Below are 11,253 nucleotides of genomic sequence, written 5' to 3'. Positions count from 1 at the left end.
ATACTGGTTAGTACAATATAGTGAGGCTTATCAGTCCTACTTCTATATAGAAGCTAATAAAATTCCTAAGAAAGAAAAGAGTTCCATGGGCAATGACCTTTGGGAAATAACACTTACCATTTCCTTCCTTCAGAATTCTTTTCAGAAAAAAAGAAAGTATTATTAGCTTCATTAAATCTAGATTTTATTTTATCATGAAGTTGTTTTCTCATCAAACCCACTCCCTACACACATATTCACAACCTAGAGAATACAATTTGAAATGTTCTCTCAAGTGCTTTTATGCTAAACTATTATTCTGCCAACCCATTTCTTGTCCGTATCCTTTTCTCCCAGTTAATAATTATTGCCACTCAAATATAATTTATTCTGTAAAATTACTTATTCTATATCCTAGTCTGTTTAAGAAAAAGGACACATCTAAAATTAAGTCATATGAGACATTAACACTTCCCTGGATCTATGGATACATTTATTTACTGGTGCATATTAGCAATAAGTAAATGCAGCATGGGCTGGGCACAGTGGCTCATGCCTGTAACCCCAGCAGTTTGGGAGGCCAAGGAGTTCAGGTTACCTGAGGTCAGAAGTTTGAGGCAAGCCTGGGCAACATGGTGAAACCCCATCACTACTAAAAATACAAAGTTAGCCAGTCATGGTGGCTCAGCTACATGGGAGACTCAGGCAGCAGGATTGCTTGAGCTTGGGAGGCAGAGGTTGCAGTAAGCCGAGATTGTGCCAGTGCACTCCCGCTTGGGTTCTGTCTCAAAAAATAAAATAAGTAAATTTGGCATATTAGAAAAAGGTGAAAGTGATGAGTTCAGAGCTAAAATCACAGATAGATTTTCTGCAATATCATCCCTTCTTACTTGGTAAGAGCTCCTTGTGGAAAATTCTGCAGCTGTATCTTGGCTCAGATACTACAAAGTTTAGTAGAAATCTGCCATCATTACAAGATGAATAAGTGAAAACCTGTGTACCGAGTATTTTATGCCTCTTGTATGGAGTAAGGTTGAATAAGAATTGTATGGTGTTGATCTAATTCTTCTTTCATATTTAAAGTGATATTTTGTTTTTAGAGAGAAAATAAAATCTAGAAGCTTTCTCAGTCCCTCTGCTATTGGAAGTGTGATGGGAACGAACTTCTGTCTGACAATCATATTGTCGTTATGTCTATATCATATTGCAACACTTAGATAACCTACGAAAGGAAGTTAAATGATGTGTAATGAGATATTTCCAGAGGTAATTATATCAAAGAAGAACAGATCTCTTTATGCAAGGGGATCCAGTAGATAATGCAAAACTATTAGCCAATAAAGTTAAGAATGGAGAGGGAAAAACCACAATGTGTCATTGAAAAGGATGCAAAATTAAACTTCAAAATACATGAAGATAACTAACATTACAAATAGGCAAATCAGCCAACCAAACCAAACCAAAAATAGATATTACAAAATGTGAACAGGTAGATATAAAAATAAACCAATCAACATTTTTGGAAATTAAGAATATGATCATTGAAATTAAAATTTAATAAGCCATATATAGTACTGTTGAATAAAGGAATAATTCAGTTTAAAGATAATAATAGGAGACACAAGAGTGTGGCATGAACATGGAGAAGCAAAATTAAACAGGAAGTATGTGACCATGAAGTGAATGCTCAGTCTCAGAGATCAGAGGCTTAAAGAATAGGATAGACTGAAACCTAAAAAGAAAGAAAAATAGTATCCCGGCATGCTAAAGAAAAGAAAAGTTCCTCAACACCCTTCTTGGTTATTTTTCCAATACAATACACGCTGAGTCCACCTTACCACATCCTGTTTGATACCAGCTTTATCAACTTTTCCATTAAAATAGTGTAGTCAATGTTGGACTGTCTGTATACACGTCTATCCCTTGTATAACTGTGTAATGGCTGAAATTGGGGAATTAGGGCAGAAGTATCAGGTAGCTCTAAGGATTGTTAAGGATCTAATATTTGAATGATTACCGGGGACACACAAAAAAACCTATGCAGATGACAACTTAGCACAGAGAGTAACTCACAAGTGCTACATTGTGTCCTTGGTTGACAAGGACCTTAAAAAAGAATCCAAAAGAATCCTGGAGTTCCTAACATGTACATTTCTAACCTAGATAAAACTCTGAATAGATGTCAGGTGACTATGGAGCCCCTAGGTTCTAACTCTTATATGCCTTTCTTCGACCAACTTTCTGTTGTTTCCAGTTCATTAAACATTCCGTAGTGTGATATGTAGCTTCCATTCACCCATTTGCTCTATTATGAGCTGAGTATGGTTAAATATGCTCACTTTCGTATGCTGTTTTGAAATTGATACTTTGTATCACTTAAAAATTTTAGGCCGGGCTCAGTGGCTCACATCTGTAATCCCAGCACTTTGGGAGGCCAAGGCAGGTGGATCACCTGAGGTCAGGAGTTCGAGACAAGCCTGACCAATATGATGAAACCCCATCTCTACTAAAAATACAAAAATTAGCCAGGCATGGTGGTATGTGCCTGTAATCCCAGCTACTTGGGAGGCTGAGGCAGGAGAATCGCTTGAACCTGGGAGGTAGAGGTTACAGTGAGCCAAGATCACGACACTGCACTCCAGCCTGGGCAACAGGAGCAAAACTCTTTCTCAAAAAAAAAAAAAAAAAAAAAATTTTAAATAATGATCAAAGTGTACAAAATCCTAGGAAGAATATGTCTTATACTTTTTTCTGAGTTCTGTTGCACAGTGTGGTGAATATGGTTAATAAAAAAGTGTCACACATTTCAAAATTGCTATGAGAGTAAACTTCAAATGTTCTTAACATGAAAATGTTAAGTATTTAAAGTGATGGGTATGTTAACTAACTTGATTTAATTAATTATTTGACATTGTATCCATAGATTATGACATAACTTTGTAACCCATAAATTTACACAATTATAAATTGTCAGTTTACAATAAAAAGTGGCATATTTTTAGAAAAAAAATATTCAGTACAAACAGAAGGCAGAGGTTAAAATATTTAGAAAGGATAAAAGGAAAGGAAGAAAGAAAAAAAGAAGAAGGAAAGGAAGGGAGAAAGAGAGAGATGAAGGAAGAAAGAAGACAGTTTACAGACTCGGGAAATAGTTGAAAATTTACAAGATAGACTGAATAGGACTTTCTCCACCACTTCTTCTTCTTCTTTTTTTTTTTTTTTTTTTTTGAGTCGGAGTCTCGCTCTATCGCCCAGGCTGGACTGCAGTGGCCGGATCTCAGCTCACTGCAAGCTCCGCCTCCCGGGTTCACGCCATTCTCCTGCCTCAGCCTCCCGAGTAGCTGGGACTACAGGCGCCCCCACCTCGCCCGGCTAGTTTTTTGTAGTTTTTAGTAGAGACGGGGTTTCACCGTGTTAGCCAGGATGGTCTCGATCTCCTGACCTCGTGATCCACCCGTCTCGGCCTCCCAAAGTGCTGGGATTACAGGCTTGAGCCACCGCGCCCGGCCTCCACCACTTCTTTTCCCTGCCAAAAAGTAGAAGAGAAGTAATGACAGGAGAGATAATGACTGATTTTTATGTTTTTTCAAAATGAAGAGAGGAGATGTAAAATCAAAAGGATATCCAATTCCAAGGCTGGAGTTTTTAAAGTTCACCTTAGAAATGACATGGTAAAATACAAATTTGAAAAGTTACCATAAAGTAAAACCATTTACTTACCAAAGAATAGTAATTGCCTTGGCAGCAAACTTTTTAGCAAAAATAAATAAATGCTAGAAAATACTGGTATAACATCTTCAAATAGCTGAAGGAATTCCACACTAGTGCAAACATCATGCAAGAGTAACTACATCTGGCAATGCTGGAGACTGAATTCTCTGAGAAGGTCTCCTACAAAAACACAACTAAATGATGAATAACATATTTTCCAGAGCATGCTGAGCTCCAGGAAGCAGGGGAAAGCTGTTCTCCCTCCCTCAAAAGGACTTAAGTAGCTGAAAGTGCGTGCTGTGAGAGGTAAGCAAGTGAGAGAAATGCGATTGCTCCTCAAACAGGTGGCTTTAATACGAGCAGGTGCCCTTCATACTACTGCAATTACACATTAAACTTTTGGCCGACAACGAAGTAAGGAAGCTGAAGCTGAAATGCCTATCTTAAGCTAGGATACCCTAAAAGGTCCAACTAGATCTATGATACGCCAGAGACCCTTAACAGAAACAAAAGCTGAAGAAAAGCATTCCCAATGTAAGGCCACACTATTCCCAGACCAAAGTCAATCATAAGTTTCTAAATACTATCAAGCAAATAAGGAGACAAGATATCATGCATGAGGCAGCAGAAAAAAGAGAAAAAAAAAAGATTTAGCCCATAAAAACCTTAAGATAATTAAATTGTCAGACGCAAAATGTAGAATAGCCAATGTAGAAAACATAAAAACTGAATTCTCTGATAGACCAAGCCACAAGAGACTTTCATAAATAAGCAAGGAATTCTAGAAAAGCAACCAAATGGAACTTCTAGATATTGAAAATATAATGGCTGAAATGAAGCAAACACTAATTAAAGAGGTTAAATAGCAGAAAAAACATAGCCAAAGAGGTAACAGTAAAGGTATATCTGAAATATTACCCACAAAACAAGAGCAGAGAGCCAGGGGAATAGAAATATGAAAATGGAGATATATACATGTAGGATGAATGAAAATGTTCAATCCAAAGTAGCGCTCTGAGTAGAGTCCTAGAAAAAGAGAAATGAGGGAATAGAAGAGAGGCTTGCCAATAAATGTATGAACTTAGGAAATTATGAGAAATTTATAAAAAATAGAACTACAAACTTTTAATCAAGAGGTAGAAAGTCTGAATAGCCCTCAAATTATTATAAAAATTGATCAATGCTGAAATAAAGAAAAATTCTAGGCCCAAGTTATTTAACATGCAAGCTCTAATATACTTTTGATGATATTATATCTTCAATCTAATATAAAGTCTTCCAGATAATGGAAAACTAGAGGGGGAGGATATTGCCCAAATCATTCAATGAGACCAGTATAACCTTGATACAAAGATATGATAAGGAGAGTTTAAAAAAAAAAAAAAAAAAAAGGAAAATGACAGGCCAGTCTCTCTCATTCATAAATATACAAACAAAAGTTTTAAAGAAAATATTGCCAATCCAAATTTAAAAATTTATAAACTACACGATCTACTAAGAGCAATTTATCATTATGCCAGAAATTCACAAATGATTTCTTACAAATAAAATTACAGAAAATGGAAGGAAAACCATATGATCATCTTGAGAGAAAAACTTATTTGAGAAAAAATAGACACTGATTCAGAATAAAAACTCTTTAAATTTTAAAACCTGTCAAAATAATTTGATAAAAAATAGACACTGATTTGGGAGAAAAGTTCTTAGCAAAATGAGAAGGGAAATGAACTTAATCTGATAAACGATATCTGCCAAAAGCCTACAGCAAATGTTATCATTAATGATGAAATATTGGAAGCATCACTTTCAAAGACAGAAATTTAGCAAAGAATCAATAGTTTCAAATTAACATTCAGTTAGAATGTCTAACTAGCAGCATCAGACTAGAAAAATAATGGGAAACTAAGGATGTGAAGGGAAGAGACAAAACATATTATTCACAGATGATATAATGGAGAAAACACAAAATAATCTAACTAAAATTTGTAGAAATTGATTAAAGTAAAGCTAGGTGGTTGGTTATAAGATTAATATGCAAAAATTATTTGTGTATTTATATCTCATCAAACAACAATTAGGAAAAAAGTCTTGTATAAGTGACATTTGTGACAGCAACAAATATTGTAAGAATGCTAGGAAGATACCTAAAAAACATTTCAAAACTTATATGGAGAAAATTATGCAAGCATTAAAAGATATTCCAAATGATAAACTAATGAAAATCTTACATATCTGTGAATAAAGAGATACTCTTAATGTCGGCTCTTTCCTAATTGATGTGAAGAGTCAGTGCATTCCCAAGCAAAATCACCATAGGATTTGCTGTAATATTTGATGAGCTGATTCTAAAATGTTTATAGAAGAACAGTGTCAAGTACATTCAAGACACTCATAAAGAAAAAGGAGCAGCCAGGCACAATGGCTCACACCTGTAATCCCATCAATTTAGGAGGCCGAGGTGGGTGGATCACCTGAGGTCAGGATTTCGAGATCAGCCTGGTCCACATGGTGGAACGCTGTCTCTACTAAAAATACAAAAATTAGCCAGGTGTGGTGGTGGACACCTGTAATCCCAGCCACCTGGGAGGCTGAGGCAGGAGAATTGCTTGAACCCAGAAGATGGAGGTTGCAGTGAGCAGAGATCATGCCATTGTACTCCAGCCTGGGCAACAAGAGCGAAACTCTGTCTCAAAAAACAAAAACAAAAACAAAACAAAACACAAAAAAGGAGCTTGGGGTTAGGGTTTCATGGCCCTGTGTCCTCTGCTCCAGGAGGTCTAGGTGATTCTGCCATAGCCTCAGCCTCCTTCGCTCTGTGACCTGCTGGTATTAGAAGATTCAGAGCTAAGACTCCAGGACATTCCTGAAGCTGAGAAATGGAACTGGATACTGTTGCTTGGAAATATAAATAGCAAAAATAGACACCCTATTACACACTTTCTGTAGGAGAGTAGGACGTTACCTTCAGCAGTACCTGGCTCCACATTGCAAAAGTACCTTCTGAGAGAGCAGCTGATCTTGACAAGAGGGATTCTCCCAGCACAGTGCACCAGCTCTGCTAAGGGACAGACTGCCTCCTGAAGTGGGTCCCTGACCCCTGTGCCTCTTGATGGGGAGAGACCTCCCAACAGGGGTCAACAGACGCTTCATACAGGAGAGGTCCAGCTGGAATCAGGCTGGTGGCCTTCTGGGATGAAGCTTCCAGAGGAAGGTGCAGGCAGAAATCTTTGCTATTCTACAGCCTCCACTGGTGATGCCCAGGTGAAAAGGATCTGGAGTGGACCTCCAGCAAACTGCAGCAGACCTGCAGAAAAGGGACCTGACTGTTAGAAGAATAACAAAAAGAAAGCAATACCGTCAGCATAAAATATCCCCACACAAAAATCCCATCCAAAGATCATCAGCCCCAAAGATCAAAGGTAGATAAATCCATAAAGATGAGGGAAAACCAGAAAAAAAGTGCTGAACATTTCAAAAACCAGAATGCCTCTTCTCCTCCAAAGGATCGCAACTCCTCTTCAGCAAGGGCACAAAACAGGACAGAGAATGAGACTGATGAAGTGGCAAAAGTAAGCTTCAAAAGGTGAGTAATAACAGACTCCTCTGAGCAAAAGGAGCATGTTCTCACCCATTGCAAGGAAGCTAAGAAACTTGTTAAAAGGTTACAGGAACTGCTAACTAGAATAACCAGTTTAGAGAGAAACATAAATGACCTGATGGCACTGAAAAGCACAGCAGGAGAACTTTGTAAAGCATACACAAGTATCAATAGCCAAATCGATCAAGCAGAAGAAAGGATATCAGAGATTAAAGATCAACTTACTGAACTAAGGTGTGAAGACAAGATTAGAGAAAAAATAATGAAAATGAAGGAACAAAGCTTCCAAGAAATACGGGACTATGTGAAAAGACCAAACCTACGATTGATTGGTGTACCTGAAAGTGACAGGGAGAATGGAACCAAGTTGGAAAACACACTTCAGGATATTATCCAGGAGAACTTCCCCAACCTAGCAAGATAGGCCAACATTCAAATTCAAGAAATTCAGAGAATGCCACTAAGATATTCCCCAAGAAGAGCAACCCCAAAACAAATAATCAACAGATTCTCCAAGGTTGAAACAAAGGAAAAAATGTTCAGGGCAGCTAGAGAACAACTCAGAATTAAGAAACTCACTCAAAACAACACAACCACATGGAAGTTAAACAACCTGCTCCTGAATGACTACTGGGTAAATAACGAAATTAAGGCAGAAATAAAGAAGTGCTTTGAAACTAATGAGAAGAAAGAGACAACGTACCTGAATCTCTGGGACACAGCTAAAGCAGTATTAAGAGGGAAATTTATAGCACTAAATGCCCACACCAGAAATCTGGAAAGATCTCAAATTGACACTCTAACATCACAATTAAAAGAACTGGAGAAGCAAGGGCAAACAAATTCAAAAGCTAGTAGAAGACAAGAAATAACTAAGATCAAAGTAGAACTGAAGGAGATACAGCCACGAAAAATCCTTCAAAAATGAATGAATCTAGGAGCTATTTTTTTTTGAAAATATTAATAAAATAGATAGACTGCTAGCTAGACTAGTAAAGAAGAAAAGAGAGAAGGATCAAATACACACAATAAAAAAATGATACAGGGGATATCACCACTGATGCCACAGAAATACAAACTATCATCAGAGAATACTACAAACACTTCTATGCAAATAAACTAGAGACTCTAGAAGAAATGGATAAATTCCTAGATATACACACTCTCCTAAGACTAAACCAGAAAGAAGTCGAATCCCTGAATAGACCAATAACAAGTTCTGAAATTGAGGCAGCAATTAATAGCCTACCAACCAAAAAGCACCCAGGACCAGACAGATTCACAGCCAAATTCTACCAGCGGTACAAAGAAGACCCGGTACCATTCCTTCTAAAACTGTTCCAAACAACAGAAAAAGAGGGATGCCTCCCTAACTCATTGTATGAGACCAGCAACATCCTGATACTAAAGCCTGGCAGAGACACAACAAAAAAAGAAAATTTCAGGCCAATATCCCTGATGAACATTGATGCAAAAATCTTCAATAAAATACTGGTAAACAGAATCCAGCAGCACATCAAAAAGCTTATCCACCACGATCAAGTTGGCTTCATCCACGGGATGCAAGGCTGGTTCAACATACACAAATCAATAAACGTAATCCATCACGTAAACAGAACCAATGACAAAAACCATATGATTATCTCAATAGATACAGAAAAGGCCTTTGATAAAATTCAGCATCCCTTCATGCTAAAAACGCTTAATAAACTAGGTATTGATGGAACATATCTCCAAATAATAAGAGCTATTTATGACAAATCCATAGCCAATATCATCCTAAATGGGCAAAAGCTGGAAGCATTCCCTTTGAAAACTGGCACAAGACAAGGATGCCCTCTCTCACCACTCCTGTTCAACATAGTATTCGAATTTCTGGCCAGGGCAATCAGACAAGAGAAAGAAATAAAGTGTATTCAAATAGGAAGAGAGGAATTCAAATTGTCTTTGTTTGCAGATGACAGGATTGTATATTTAGAAAACCCTATCTTCTCAGCACAAAAACTCCTTAAGCTGATCAACTTCAGCAAAGTCTCAGGATATAAAATCAATGTGCGAATATCACAAGCTTTCCTATAAATCAACAGTACACAAGAAGAGAGTCAAATCGTGAGTGAACTCCCATTCACAATTGCTACAAAGAGAATAAAACACCTAGGAATACAATTTACAAGAAACGTGAAAGACCTTTTCACAGAGAACTACAAACCACTGCTCAAGGAAATAAGAGATGACACAAATGAGTGGAAAAAAATGTTGTGCTCATGGATAGGAAGAATCAGTATCATGAAAATGGCTACACTACCCAAAGTAGTTGATAGATTCAATGCTATTCCCATCTAACGACCATTGACTTTCTTTGCAGAATTAGAAATAAACTACCTTAAATTTCACATGGAACCATAAAACAGCCTGTATAGCCAGGAGAATCCTAAGCAAAAACAACAAAGTTGGAGGCATCACGCTACCTGACTTCAAACTGTACTACAAGCCTACAGTAACCAAAACAGCATGGTACTGGTACCAAAACAGATACATAGACCAATGGAATAGAACAGAGACCTCAGAAATAACACCACACATCTACAGCCATCTGATCTTTGACAAATCTGGCAAAAACAAGCAATGGGGAAGGGCTTCCCTATTTAATAAATGGTGTTGGGAAAACTGAAACTGGATCCCTTCCTTACACCTTATACAAAAATTAGCTCAAGATGGATTAAAGACTTAAATGTAAAACCTAAAACCACAAAAACCTTAGAAGAAAACCTAGGCACTACCATTTAGGACATAGGCATGGGTAAAGACTTCATGACTAAAACACCAAAAGCAATTGCAACAAAAGCCAAAATTGACAAACGGGATCTAATTAAATCAAAGAGCTTCTGCACAGCAAAAGTAAGTATTATCAGAATGAACAGGCAACCTACAGAATGGAAGAAAGTTTTTGCAATCTACCTGTCTGACAAAGGTCTAATATTCAGAATCTACAAGGAACTTAAATTTGCAAGAAAAAAACCAACCCCATCAAAAAGTGGGTGAAGGATATGAACAGATGCTTCTCAAAATAAGACATTTATACAGCCACAAACATATGAAAAAAAAAACCTCATCATCGCTGGTCATTAGAGAAAGTCAAATCAAAACCACAATGAGATACCATCTCAGGCCTTTTAGAATGGTGATTATTATAACAGGAAACAACAGATGCTGGAGAGAATGTGGAGAAATAGAAACGTTTTTACACTGTTGGTGGGAGTGTAAATTAGTTCAATCATTGTGGAAGATAGTGTAGCAATTCCTCAAGGATCTAGAACCAGAAATACTATCTTACCCAGCAATCCCATTACTGGGTATATACCCAAAGGATTATAAATCATTCTTCTGTAAAGAGACATGCACACATATGTTTATTGCAGCACTATTTACAATAGCAAAGACTTGGAACCAACCCAAATCCCCATCAATGATAGACTGGATAAATAAAATGTGGCACATATACACCATGGAATATGATGCAGCTATAAAACAGAAAGAGTTCATGTCCTTTGCAGGGACATTGATGAAGCTGGAAGCCATCATTCTCAGCAAACTAATACATGAACAGAAAACCAAACACTGCATGTTCTCGCTTATAAGTGGGAGTTGAACGATGGGAACACATGGACACAGGGAGGGGAACATCACACACCAGGGCCTGCCAGGGGTTAGGAGGCAAGGGGAGGGAGAGTATTAGGACACATACCTAATGCATGTGAGGCTTAAAACCTAGATGATGGGTTCATAGTTGCAGCAAACCACCATGGCAAATGTATGCCTATGTAATAAACCTGCACGTTCTGCACATGTATCCCAGAACTTAAAGTAAAATTAAATAAAAGAAAAAGGAGTGTAGACTTGCCCTCATAGCAAAAGCAGAGCTTTTATATCACTAGATGAATTAAGACAATGTGATATAATTTCAG

At 37.4% G+C, this 11,253-nt stretch overlaps 1 pseudogene; it reads left to right on the top strand.

Annotated features, from left to right (window-relative positions):
* The first annotated feature begins 1,644 nt into the window (after positions 1-1,644).
* LOC126949276 (rRNA-processing protein FCF1 homolog) lies at positions 1,645-2,191 on the top strand (annotated as a pseudogene).
* Positions 2,192-11,253: the final 9,062 nt, after the last annotated feature.

The sequence above is a fragment of the Macaca thibetana genome, chromosome 2 (assembly GCF_024542745.1).
Source record: "Macaca thibetana thibetana isolate TM-01 chromosome 2, ASM2454274v1, whole genome shotgun sequence".
Classification (NCBI taxonomy): Eukaryota; Metazoa; Chordata; class Mammalia; order Primates; family Cercopithecidae; genus Macaca; species Macaca thibetana.
Note: the sequence above shows the minus strand (reverse complement) of the source record. Positions and strands in the feature narration are given on the sequence as shown.